Genomic DNA, 10,000 nt, shown 5'->3' on the forward strand with positions numbered 1-10,000 from the left:
CGGGGAGCGAACGCTGACATTTGTTAGAATTAAAGAAAAAGTTGAACTAATTAGATTTTCCAATGAAAAACAATAACATTTTTTGAATTTATCAAAAAAAAAAAAAAAAAAAAAAAAAGAAAAAGAGAAATGCTTACAGCACCTGGTATTCTCAAGCGGTCACCCATCTAAGTGCTGACCAGGCTCTACGTTGCTTAACTTCGGTGATCGGACGAGAACCGGTGTTTTCAACGTGATATGGCCGTAAACAAAAATTAAACATTATCTTAACTATACAAACAAAACTTTACTTCCTCCTTTACTCTATTTACTTTACAACACTTTTCGCTAATTAAACTTTACTTTTACAATTCCATTAATTTCACTTTTAAAAAACACATTATTATCTTTCACCACACTACAAAACAATAATATCTCCTCTCTCTCAAATACAAATACAAACCGTGTCACACGAACACGCGTCCCCCCGCACAAAAACATCTTCTTTCAACTTATAATACACTGCTTTTCTCAATTTATTTACAAAATACATCTTTAAAATAAAACTTTACAAAAAAAAATATCACAATTTACAAAAACTTTTACAATACCAACGTAATCACTAAATAATAATCATATATAATATTAATTCATACTTTCTTTCGCCATTAGTAGCCGAAAAACTTCGCATGAGGACAAACTAAGTAAGAAAAAACAAAACACGCGAGCGTTTAGAATTTACACTCACTCATCACTTTCACATGATCAATTTAAAAGCTAAAGCGAAAATCCACTTGCGCACCAGCTAGCGTTTTAAAGGACATATAACCAAATATTAATCACTTAAAAACGACTAGCCAGCACGATAAGTGCCGGGAATCCACTAATGAATAGTGCAGCCTGCTATTTAAGGGGCAGTAAGTCTGGCAGAACTTAATGAAAAGTGCAAAAAAAAAAAAAAAAAAAAAAGTCTTATTAAAAATGTGTGTGTGAATAAATAAGTAAATTGCGTGAGGTAGGAAATGTAAGGTTCTAGTCTAATGTTAGGTGGTCGCTTACGGCTACATCACGTTGCAAACACCGGCCCTCGCCCGATCACCGCAGTTAAGCAACGTCCAGCTTGGTTAGTACTTAGATGGTTGACCGGCGCTTCTTCGGAATATCAGGTGCTGTAACGATGTATTTTCTTTTCCTTATCCAAACAACAACACGATGACTTGTAAAAAAACGTTCCTATTATCTTTGAAAATTCATTGAAAGAAAATATAGTTTTCAGCATTGTGTGATTACTCTCATGATTGCTATATTTAAGTGATTTGAATTTTATTCCAAATACACAGGCTTCAAGTAGAAGCGTTAAAAGTAAGTCTCCGGCTGTGGATGCGGGGAGCGAACGCTGACATTTGTTAGAATTAAAGAAAAAGTTGAACTAATTAGATTTTCCAATGAAAAACAATAACATTTTTTGAATTTATCAAAAAAAAAAAAAAAAAAAAAAAGAAAAAGAGAAATGCTTACAGCACCTGGTATTCCCAAGCGGTCACCCATCTAAGTACTGACCAGGCTCTACGTTGCTTAACTTCGGTGATCGGACGAGAACCGGTGTTTTCAACGTGATATGGCCGTAAACGAAAGATAAACACCATTTTAACTATACAAACAAAACTTTACTTCCTTTAATCTATTTACTTTACAACACTTTTCGATAATTAAAATTTACTTTTACAATTACATTAATTTCACTTTTAAAAAACACCTTATTATCTTTCAACACACTACAAAACAATAATATCTCCTTTCTCTCAAATACAAATACAAACGGTGTCACACCCACACGCGTACCCCCGCACAAAAACACCTTTCAACTTATACAGTACACTGCTTTTCTCAATTTATTTACAAAATACATCTTTAAAATAAAACTTTACAAAAAAAATATCACAATTTACAAAAACTTTTACAATACCAACGTAATCACTAAATAATAATCATATATAATATTAATTCATACTTTCTTTCGCCATTAGTAGCCGCAAAACTTCGCATCGGGACAAACTATGTAAGAAAAAACAAAACACGCAATCTTTTACAATTTACACTCACTGATCACTTTCACATGATCAATTTAAAAGCTAAAGCGAAAATCCACTTGCGCAACAGCTAGCGTTTTAAAGGACATATAACCAAATATTAATCCCTTAAAAACGACTAGACAGCACGATAAGTGGCGGGAATCGACTAATCAATAGTTCAGCCTGCTATTTAAGGGCCAGTAAGTCTGGCAGAACTTAATGAAAAGTGCAAAAAAAAAAAAGTCTTACTAAAAAAGTGTGTGTGAATAAATAAGTAAATTGCGTGAGGTAGGAAATGTAAGGTTCTAGTCTAATGTTAGGTGGTCGCTTACGGCTACATCACGTTGCAAACACCGGCCCTCGCCCGATCACCGCAGTTAAGCAACCTCCAGCTTGGTTAGTACTTAGATGGTTGACCGCTTCGGAATATCACTCAGCTGCTGTAAGGATGTATTTTCTTTTCCTTATCCAAACAAAAACACGAGGACTTGTAAAACGTTCCTAATATCTGGCTATCGTTATTTCATTGAAAGAAAATATAGTTTTCAGCATTGTGTGATTACTCTCATAATTGCTATATTTAAGCGATTTGAATTTTATTCCAAATACACAGGCTTCAAGTAGAAGCGTTAAAAGTAAGTCTCCGGCTGTGGATGCGGGCAGCGAACGCTGACATTTGTTAGAATTCAAGAAAAAGTTGAAATAATTAGATTTTCCAATGAAAAACAATAGAATTTTGTGAATTTATCCAAAAAATAAAAAAGAGAAATGCTTACAGCACCTGGTATTCCCAAGCGGTCACCCATCTAAGTACTGACCAGGCTCTACGTTGCTTAACTTCGGTGATCGGACGAGAACCGGTGTTTTCAACGTGATATGGCCGTAAACAGAAATTAAACATTATCTTAACTATACAAACAAAACTTTACTTCCTCCTTTACTCTATTTACTTTACAACACTTTTCGATAATTAAACTTTACTTTTACAATTCCATTAATTTCACTTTTAAAAAACACATTATTATCTTTCAACACACTACAAAACAATAATATCTCCTCTCTCTCAAATACAAATACAAACCGTGTCACACGAACACGCGTCGCCGTCCCCCCGCACAAAAACATCTTCTTTCAACTTATAATACACTGCTTTTCTCAATTTATTTACAAAATACATCTTTAAAATAAAACTTTACAAAAAAAAAATATCACAATTTACAAAAACTTTTACAATACCAACGTAATCACTAAATAATAATCATATATAATATTAATTCATACTTTCTTTCGCCATTAGTAGCCGAAAAACTTCGCATGAGGACAAACTAAGTAAGAAAAAACAAAACACGCGAGCGTTTAGAATTTACACTCACTCATCACTTTCACATGATCAATTTAAAAGCTAAAGCGAAAATCCACTTGCGCACCAGCTAGCGTTTTAAAGGACATATAACCAAATATTAATCACTTAAAAACGACTAGCCAGCACGATAAGTGCCGGGAATCCACTAATGAATAGTGCAGCCTGCTATTTAAGGGGCAGTAAGTCTGGCAGAACTTAATGAAAAGTGCAAAAAAAAAAAAAAAAAAAAAAAAAAGTCTTATTAAAAATGTGTGTGTGAATAAATAAGTAAATTGCGTGAGGTAGGAAATGTAAGGTTCTAGTCTAATGTTAGGTGGTCGCTTACGGCTACATCACGTTGCAAACACCGGCCCTTGCCCGATCACCGCAGTTAAGCAACGTCCAGCTTGGTTAGTACTTAGATGGTTGACCGCTTCGGAATATCAAGTGCTAAGGATGTATTTTCTTTTCCTTATCCAAAACAACTACACGATGACTTGAAAAACTTTCCTATTATCTTTGAAAATTCATTGAAAGAAAATATAGTTTTCAGCATTGTGTGATTACTCTCATGATTGCTATATTTAAGTGATTTGAATTTTATTCCAAATACACAGGCTTCAAGTAGAAGCGTTAAAAGTAAGTCTCCGGCTGTGGATGCGGGGAGCGAACGCTGACATTTGTTAGAATTCAAGAAAAAGTTGAACTAATTAGATTTTCCAATGAAAAACAATAACATTTTTTGAATTTATCTAAAAAAAAAGAAAAAGAGAAATGCTTACAGCACCTGGTATTCCCAAGCGGTCACCCATCTAAGTACTGACCAGGCTCTACGTTGCTTAACTTCGGTGATCGGACGAGAACCGGTGTTTTCAACGTGATATGGCCGTAAACAAAAATTAAACATTATCTTAACTATAAAAACAAAACTTTACTTCCTCCTTTACTCTATTTACTTTACAACACTTTTCGCTAATTAAACTTTACTTTTACAATTCCATTAATTTCACTTTTAAAAAACACATTATTATCTTTCACCACACAATAATATCTCCTCTCTCTCAAATACAAATACAAACCGTGTCACACGAACACGCGTCCCCCCGCACAAAAACATCTTCTTTCAACTTATAATACACTGCTTTTCTCAATTTATTTACAAAATACATCTTTAAAATAAAACTTTTCAAAAAAAATATCACAATTTACAAAAACTTTTACAATACCAACGTAATCACTAAATAATAATCATATATAATATTAATTCATACTTTCTTTCGCCATTAGTAGCCGAAAAACTTCGCATGAGGACAAACTAAGTAAGAAAAAACAAAACACGCGAGCGTTTAGAATTTACACTCACTCATCACTTTCACATGATCAATTTAAAAGCTAAAGCGAAAATCCACTTGCGCACCTGCTAGCGTTTTAAAGGACATATAACCAAATATTAATCACTTAAAAACGACTAGCCAGCACGATAAGTGCCGGGAATCCACTAATGAATAGTGCAGCCTGCTATTTAAGGGGCAGTAAGTCTGGCAGAACTTAATGAAAAGTGCAAAAAAAAAAAAGAAAAAAAAAAAGTCTTATTAAAAATGTGTGTGTGAATAAATAAGTAAATTGCGTGAGGTAGGAAATGTAAGGTTCTAGTCTAATGTTAGGTGGTCGCTTACGGCTACATCACGTTGCAAACACCGGCCCTTGCCCGATCACCGCAGTTAAGCAACGTCCAGCTTGGTTAGTACTTAGATGGTTGACCGCTTCGGAATATCAAGTGCTAAGGATGTATTTTCTTTTCCTTATCCAAACAACAACACGATGACTTGTAAAAAAACGTTCCTATTATCTTTGAAAATTCATTGAAAGAAAATATAGTTTTCAGCATTGTGTGATTACTCTCATGATTGCTATATTTAAGTGATTTGAATTTTATTCCAAATACACAGGCTTCAAGTAAAAGCGTTAAAAGTAAGTCTCCGGCTGTGGATGCGGGGAGCGAACGCTGACATTTGTTAGAATTAAAGAAAAAGTTGAACTAATTAGATTTTCCAATGAAAAACAATAACATTTTTTGAATTTATCAAAAAAAAAAAAAAAAAAAGAAAAAGAGAAATGCTTACAGCACCTGGTATTCCCAAGCGGTCACCCATCTAAGTACTGACCAGGCTCTACGTTGCTTAACTTCGGTGATCGGACGAGAACCGGTGTTTTCAACGTGATATGGCCGTAAACAAAAATTAAACATTATCTTAACTATACAAACAAAACTTTACTTCCTCCTTTACTCTATTTACTTTACAACACTTTTCGCTAATTAAACTTTACTTTTACAATTACATTAATTTCACTTTTAAAAAACACATTATTATCTTTCACCACACTACAAAACAATAATATCTCCTCTCTCTCAAATACAAATACAAACCGTGTCACACGAACACGCGTCCCCCCGCACAAAAACATCTTCTTTCAACTTATAATACACTGCTTTTCTCAATTTATTTACAAAATACATCTTTAAAATAAAACTTTACAAAACAAAATATCACAATTTACAAAAACTTTTACAATACCAACGTAATCACTAAATAATAATCATATATAATATTAATTCATACTTTCTTTCGCCATTAGTAGCCGAAAAACTTCGCATGAGGACAAACTAAGTAAGAAAAAACAAAACACGCGAGCGTTTAGAATTTACACTCAGTCATCACTTATACATGATCAATTTAAAAGCTAAAGCGAAAATCCACTTGCGCACCAGCTAGCGTTTTAAAGGACATATAACCAAATATTAATCACTTAAAAACGACTAGCCAGCACGATAAGTGCCGGGAATCCACTAATGAATAGTGCAGCCTGCTATTTAAGGGGCAGTAAGTCTGGCAGAACTTAATGAAAAGTGCAAAAAAAAAAAAAAAAAAAAAGTCTTATTAAAAATGTGTGTGTGAATAAATAAGTAAATTGCGTGAGGTAGGAAATGTAAGGTTCTAGTCTAATGTTAGGTGGTCGCTTACGGCTACATCACGTTGCAAACACCGGCCCTCGCCCGATCACCGCAGTTAAGCAACGTCCAGCTTGGTTAGTACTTAGATGGTTGACCGGCGCTTCTTCGGAATATCAGGTGCTGTAACGATGTATTTTCTTTTCCTTATCCAAACAACAACACGATGACTTGTAAAAAAACGTTCCTATTATCTTTGAAAATTCATTGAAAGAAAATATAGTTTTCAGCATTGTGTGATTACTCTCATGATTGCAATATTTAAGTGATTTGAATTTTATTCCAAATACACAGGCTTCAAGTAGAAGCGTTAAAAGTAAGTCTCCGGCTGTGGATGCGGGGAGCGAACGCTGACATTTGTTAGAATTAAAGAAAAAGTTGAACTAATTAGATTTTCCAATGAAAAACAATAACATTTTTTGAATTTATCAAAAAAAAAAAAAAAAAAGAAAAAGAGAAATGCTTACAGCACCTGGTATTCCCAAGCGGTCACCCATCTAAGTACTGACCAGGCTCTACGTTGCTTAACTTCGGTGATCGGACGAGAACCGGTGTTTTCAACGTGATATGGCCGTAAACAGAAATTAAACATTATCTTAACTATACAAACAAAACTTTACTTCCTCCTTTACTCTATTTACTTTAACACACTTTTCGATAATTAAACTTTACTTTTACAATTCCATTAATTTCACTTTTAAAAAACACATTATTATCTTTCAACACACTACAAAACAATAATATCTCCTCTCTCTCAAATACAAATACAAACCGTGTCACACGAACACGCGTCCCCCCGCACAAAAACATCTTCTTTCAACTTATAATACACTGCTTTTCTCAATTTATTTACAAAATACATCTTTAAAATAAAACTTTACAAAACAAAATATCACAATTTACAAAAACTTTTACAATACCAACGTAATCACTAAATAATAATCATATATAATATTAATTCATACTTTCTTTCGCCATTAGTAGCCGAAAAACTTCGCATGAGGACAAACTAAGTAAGAAAAAACAAAACACGCGAGCGTTTAGAATTTACACTCACTCATCACTTTCACATGATCAATTTAAAAGCTAAAGCGAAAATCCACTTGCGCACCAGCTAGCGTTTTAAAGGACATATAACCAAATATTAATCACTTAAAAACGACTAGCCAGCACGATAAGTGCCGGGAATCCACTAATGAATAGTGCAGCCTGCTATTTAAGGGGCAGTAAGTCTGGCAGAACTTAATGAAAAGTGCAAAAAAAAAAAAAAAAAAAAAGTCTTATTAAAAATGTGTGTGTGAATAAATAAGTAAATTGCGTGAGGTAGGAAATGTAAGGTTCTAGTCTAATGTTAGGTGGTCGCTTACGGCTACATCACGTTGCAAACACCGGCCCTCGCCCGATCACCGCAGTTAAGCAACGTCCAGCTTGGTTAGTACTTAGATGGTTGACCGGCGCTTCTTCGGAGGTGCTGTAACGATGTATTTTCTTTTCCTTATCCAAACAACAACACGATGACTTGTAAAAAAACGTTCCTATTATCTTTGAAAATTCATTGAAAGAAAATATAGTTTTCAGCATTGTGTGATTACTCTCATGATTGCTATATTTAAGTGATTTGAATTTTATTCCAAATACACAGGCTTCAAGTAGAAGCGTTAAAAGTAAGTCTCCGGCTGTGGATGCGGGGAGCGAACGCTGACATTTGTTAGAATTAAAGAAAAAGTTGAACTAATTAGATTTTCCAATGAAAAACAATAACATTTTTTGAATTTATCAAAAAAAAAAAAAAAAAAAAAAGAAAAAGAGAAATGCTTACAGCACCTGGTATTCCCAAGCGGTCACCCATCTAAGTACTGACCAGGCTCTACGTTGCTTAACTTCGGTGATCGGACGAGAACCGGTGTTTTCAACGTGATATGGCCGTAAACAAAAATTAAACATTATCTTAACTATACAAACAAAACTTTACTTCCTCCTTTACTCTATTTACTTTACAACACTTTTCGCTAATTAAACTTTACTTTTACAATTACATTAATTTCACTTTTAAAAAACACATTATTATCTTTCACCACACTACAAAACAATAATATCTCCTCTCTCTCAAATACAAATACAAACCGTGTCACACGAACACGCGTCCCCCCGCACAAAAACATCTTCTTTCAACTTATAATACACTGCTTTTCTCAATTTATTTACAAAATACATCTTTAAAATAAAACTTTACAAAACAAAATATCACAATTTACAAAAACTTTTACAATACCAACGTAATCACTAAATAATAATCATATATAATATTAATTCATACTTTCTTTCGCCATTAGTAGCCGAAAAACTTCGCATGAGGACAAACTAAGTAAGAAAAAACAAAACACGCGAGCGTTTAGAACTTACACTCAGTCATCACTTATACATGATCAATTTAAAAGCTAAAGCGAAAATCCACTTGCGCACCAGCTAGCGTTTTAAAGGACATATAACCAAATATTAATCACTTAAAAACGACTAGCCAGCACGATAAGTGCCGGGAATCCACTAATGAATAGTGCAGCCTGCTATTTAAGGGGCAGTAAGTCTGGCAGAACTTAATGAAAAGTGCAAAAAAAAAAAAAAAAAAAAAGTCTTATTAAAAATGTGTGTGTGAATAAATAAGTAAATTGCGTGAGGTAGGAAATGTAAGGTTCTAGTCTAATGTTAGGTGGTCGCTTACGGCTACATCACGTTGCAAACACCGGCCCTCGCCCGATCACCGCAGTTAAGCAACGTCCAGCTTGGTTAGTACTTAGATGGTTGACCGGCGCTTCTTCGGAATATCAGGTGCTGTAACGATGTATTTTCTTTTCCTTATCCAAACAACAACACGATGACTTGTAAAAAAACGTTCCTATTATCTTTGAAAATTCATTGAAAGAAAATATAGTTTTCAGCATTGTGTGATTACTCTCATGATTGCTATATTTAAGTGATTTGAATTTTATTCCAAATACACAGGCTTCAAGTAGAAGCGTTAAAAGTAAGTCTCCGGCTGTGGATGCGGGGAGCGAACGCTGACATTTGTTAGAATTAAAGAAAAAGTTGAACTAATTAGATTTTCCAATGAAAAACAATAACATTTTTTGAATTTATCAAAAAAAAAAAAAAAAGAAAAAGAGAAATGCTTACAGCACCTGGTATTCCCAAGCGGTCACCCATCTAAGTACTGACCAGGCTCTACGTTGCTTAACTTCGGTGATCGGACGAGAACCGGTGTTTTCAACGTGATATGGCCGTAAACAGAAATTAAACATTATCTTAACTATACAAACAAAACTTTACTTCCTCCTTTACTCTATTTACTTTAACACACTTTTCGATAATTAAACTTTACTTTTACAATTCCATTAATTTCACTTTTAAAAAACACATTATTATCTTTCAACACACTACAAAACAATAATATCTCCTCTCTCTCAAATACAAATACAAACCGTGTCACACGAACACGCGTCCCCCCGCACAAAAACATCTTCTTTCAACTTATAATACACTGCTTTTCTCAATTTATTTACAAAATACATCTTTAAAATAAAACTTTACAAAAAAAAATAT

The 10,000-nt window shown here is 33.8% G+C and overlaps 8 non-coding genes across 8 annotated transcripts; all 8 read right to left on the reverse strand.

The window, feature by feature from the left end:
* Nucleotides 1-130: 130 nt before the first annotated feature.
* LOC145273694 (5S ribosomal RNA) lies at nucleotides 131-249 on the reverse strand. Its single transcript, XR_013866489.1, has one exon. It is a non-coding gene; the product is annotated as a 5S ribosomal RNA (ribosomal RNA).
* A 1,241-nt stretch (nucleotides 250-1,490) lies between these two features.
* On the reverse strand, nucleotides 1,491-1,609 carry LOC145273669 (5S ribosomal RNA). The gene has a single exon (XR_013866467.1). It is a non-coding gene; the product is annotated as a 5S ribosomal RNA (ribosomal RNA).
* Nucleotides 1,610-2,820: 1,211 nt separating this feature from the next.
* LOC145273672 (5S ribosomal RNA) lies at nucleotides 2,821-2,939 on the reverse strand. The gene has a single exon (XR_013866469.1). It is a non-coding gene; the product is annotated as a 5S ribosomal RNA (ribosomal RNA).
* A 1,229-nt stretch (nucleotides 2,940-4,168) lies between these two features.
* Nucleotides 4,169-4,287, reverse strand: LOC145273673 (5S ribosomal RNA). Its single transcript, XR_013866470.1, has one exon. It is a non-coding gene; the product is annotated as a 5S ribosomal RNA (ribosomal RNA).
* A 1,222-nt stretch (nucleotides 4,288-5,509) lies between these two features.
* Nucleotides 5,510-5,628, reverse strand: LOC145273674 (5S ribosomal RNA). The gene has a single exon (XR_013866471.1). It is a non-coding gene; the product is annotated as a 5S ribosomal RNA (ribosomal RNA).
* A 1,235-nt stretch (nucleotides 5,629-6,863) lies between these two features.
* Nucleotides 6,864-6,982, reverse strand: LOC145273675 (5S ribosomal RNA). Its single transcript, XR_013866472.1, has one exon. It is a non-coding gene; the product is annotated as a 5S ribosomal RNA (ribosomal RNA).
* Nucleotides 6,983-8,215: 1,233 nt separating this feature from the next.
* On the reverse strand, nucleotides 8,216-8,334 carry LOC145273676 (5S ribosomal RNA). The gene has a single exon (XR_013866473.1). It is a non-coding gene; the product is annotated as a 5S ribosomal RNA (ribosomal RNA).
* Nucleotides 8,335-9,567: 1,233 nt separating this feature from the next.
* On the reverse strand, nucleotides 9,568-9,686 carry LOC145273677 (5S ribosomal RNA). The gene has a single exon (XR_013866474.1). It is a non-coding gene; the product is annotated as a 5S ribosomal RNA (ribosomal RNA).
* Between the last annotated feature and the right edge of the window lie 314 nt (nucleotides 9,687-10,000).

This window comes from Euprymna scolopes, unplaced genomic scaffold (genome assembly GCF_053919585.1).
Source record: "Euprymna scolopes isolate OS-2025 unplaced genomic scaffold, ASM5391958v1 sca135, whole genome shotgun sequence".
NCBI lineage: Eukaryota > Metazoa > Mollusca > Cephalopoda > Sepiida > Sepiolidae > Euprymna > Euprymna scolopes.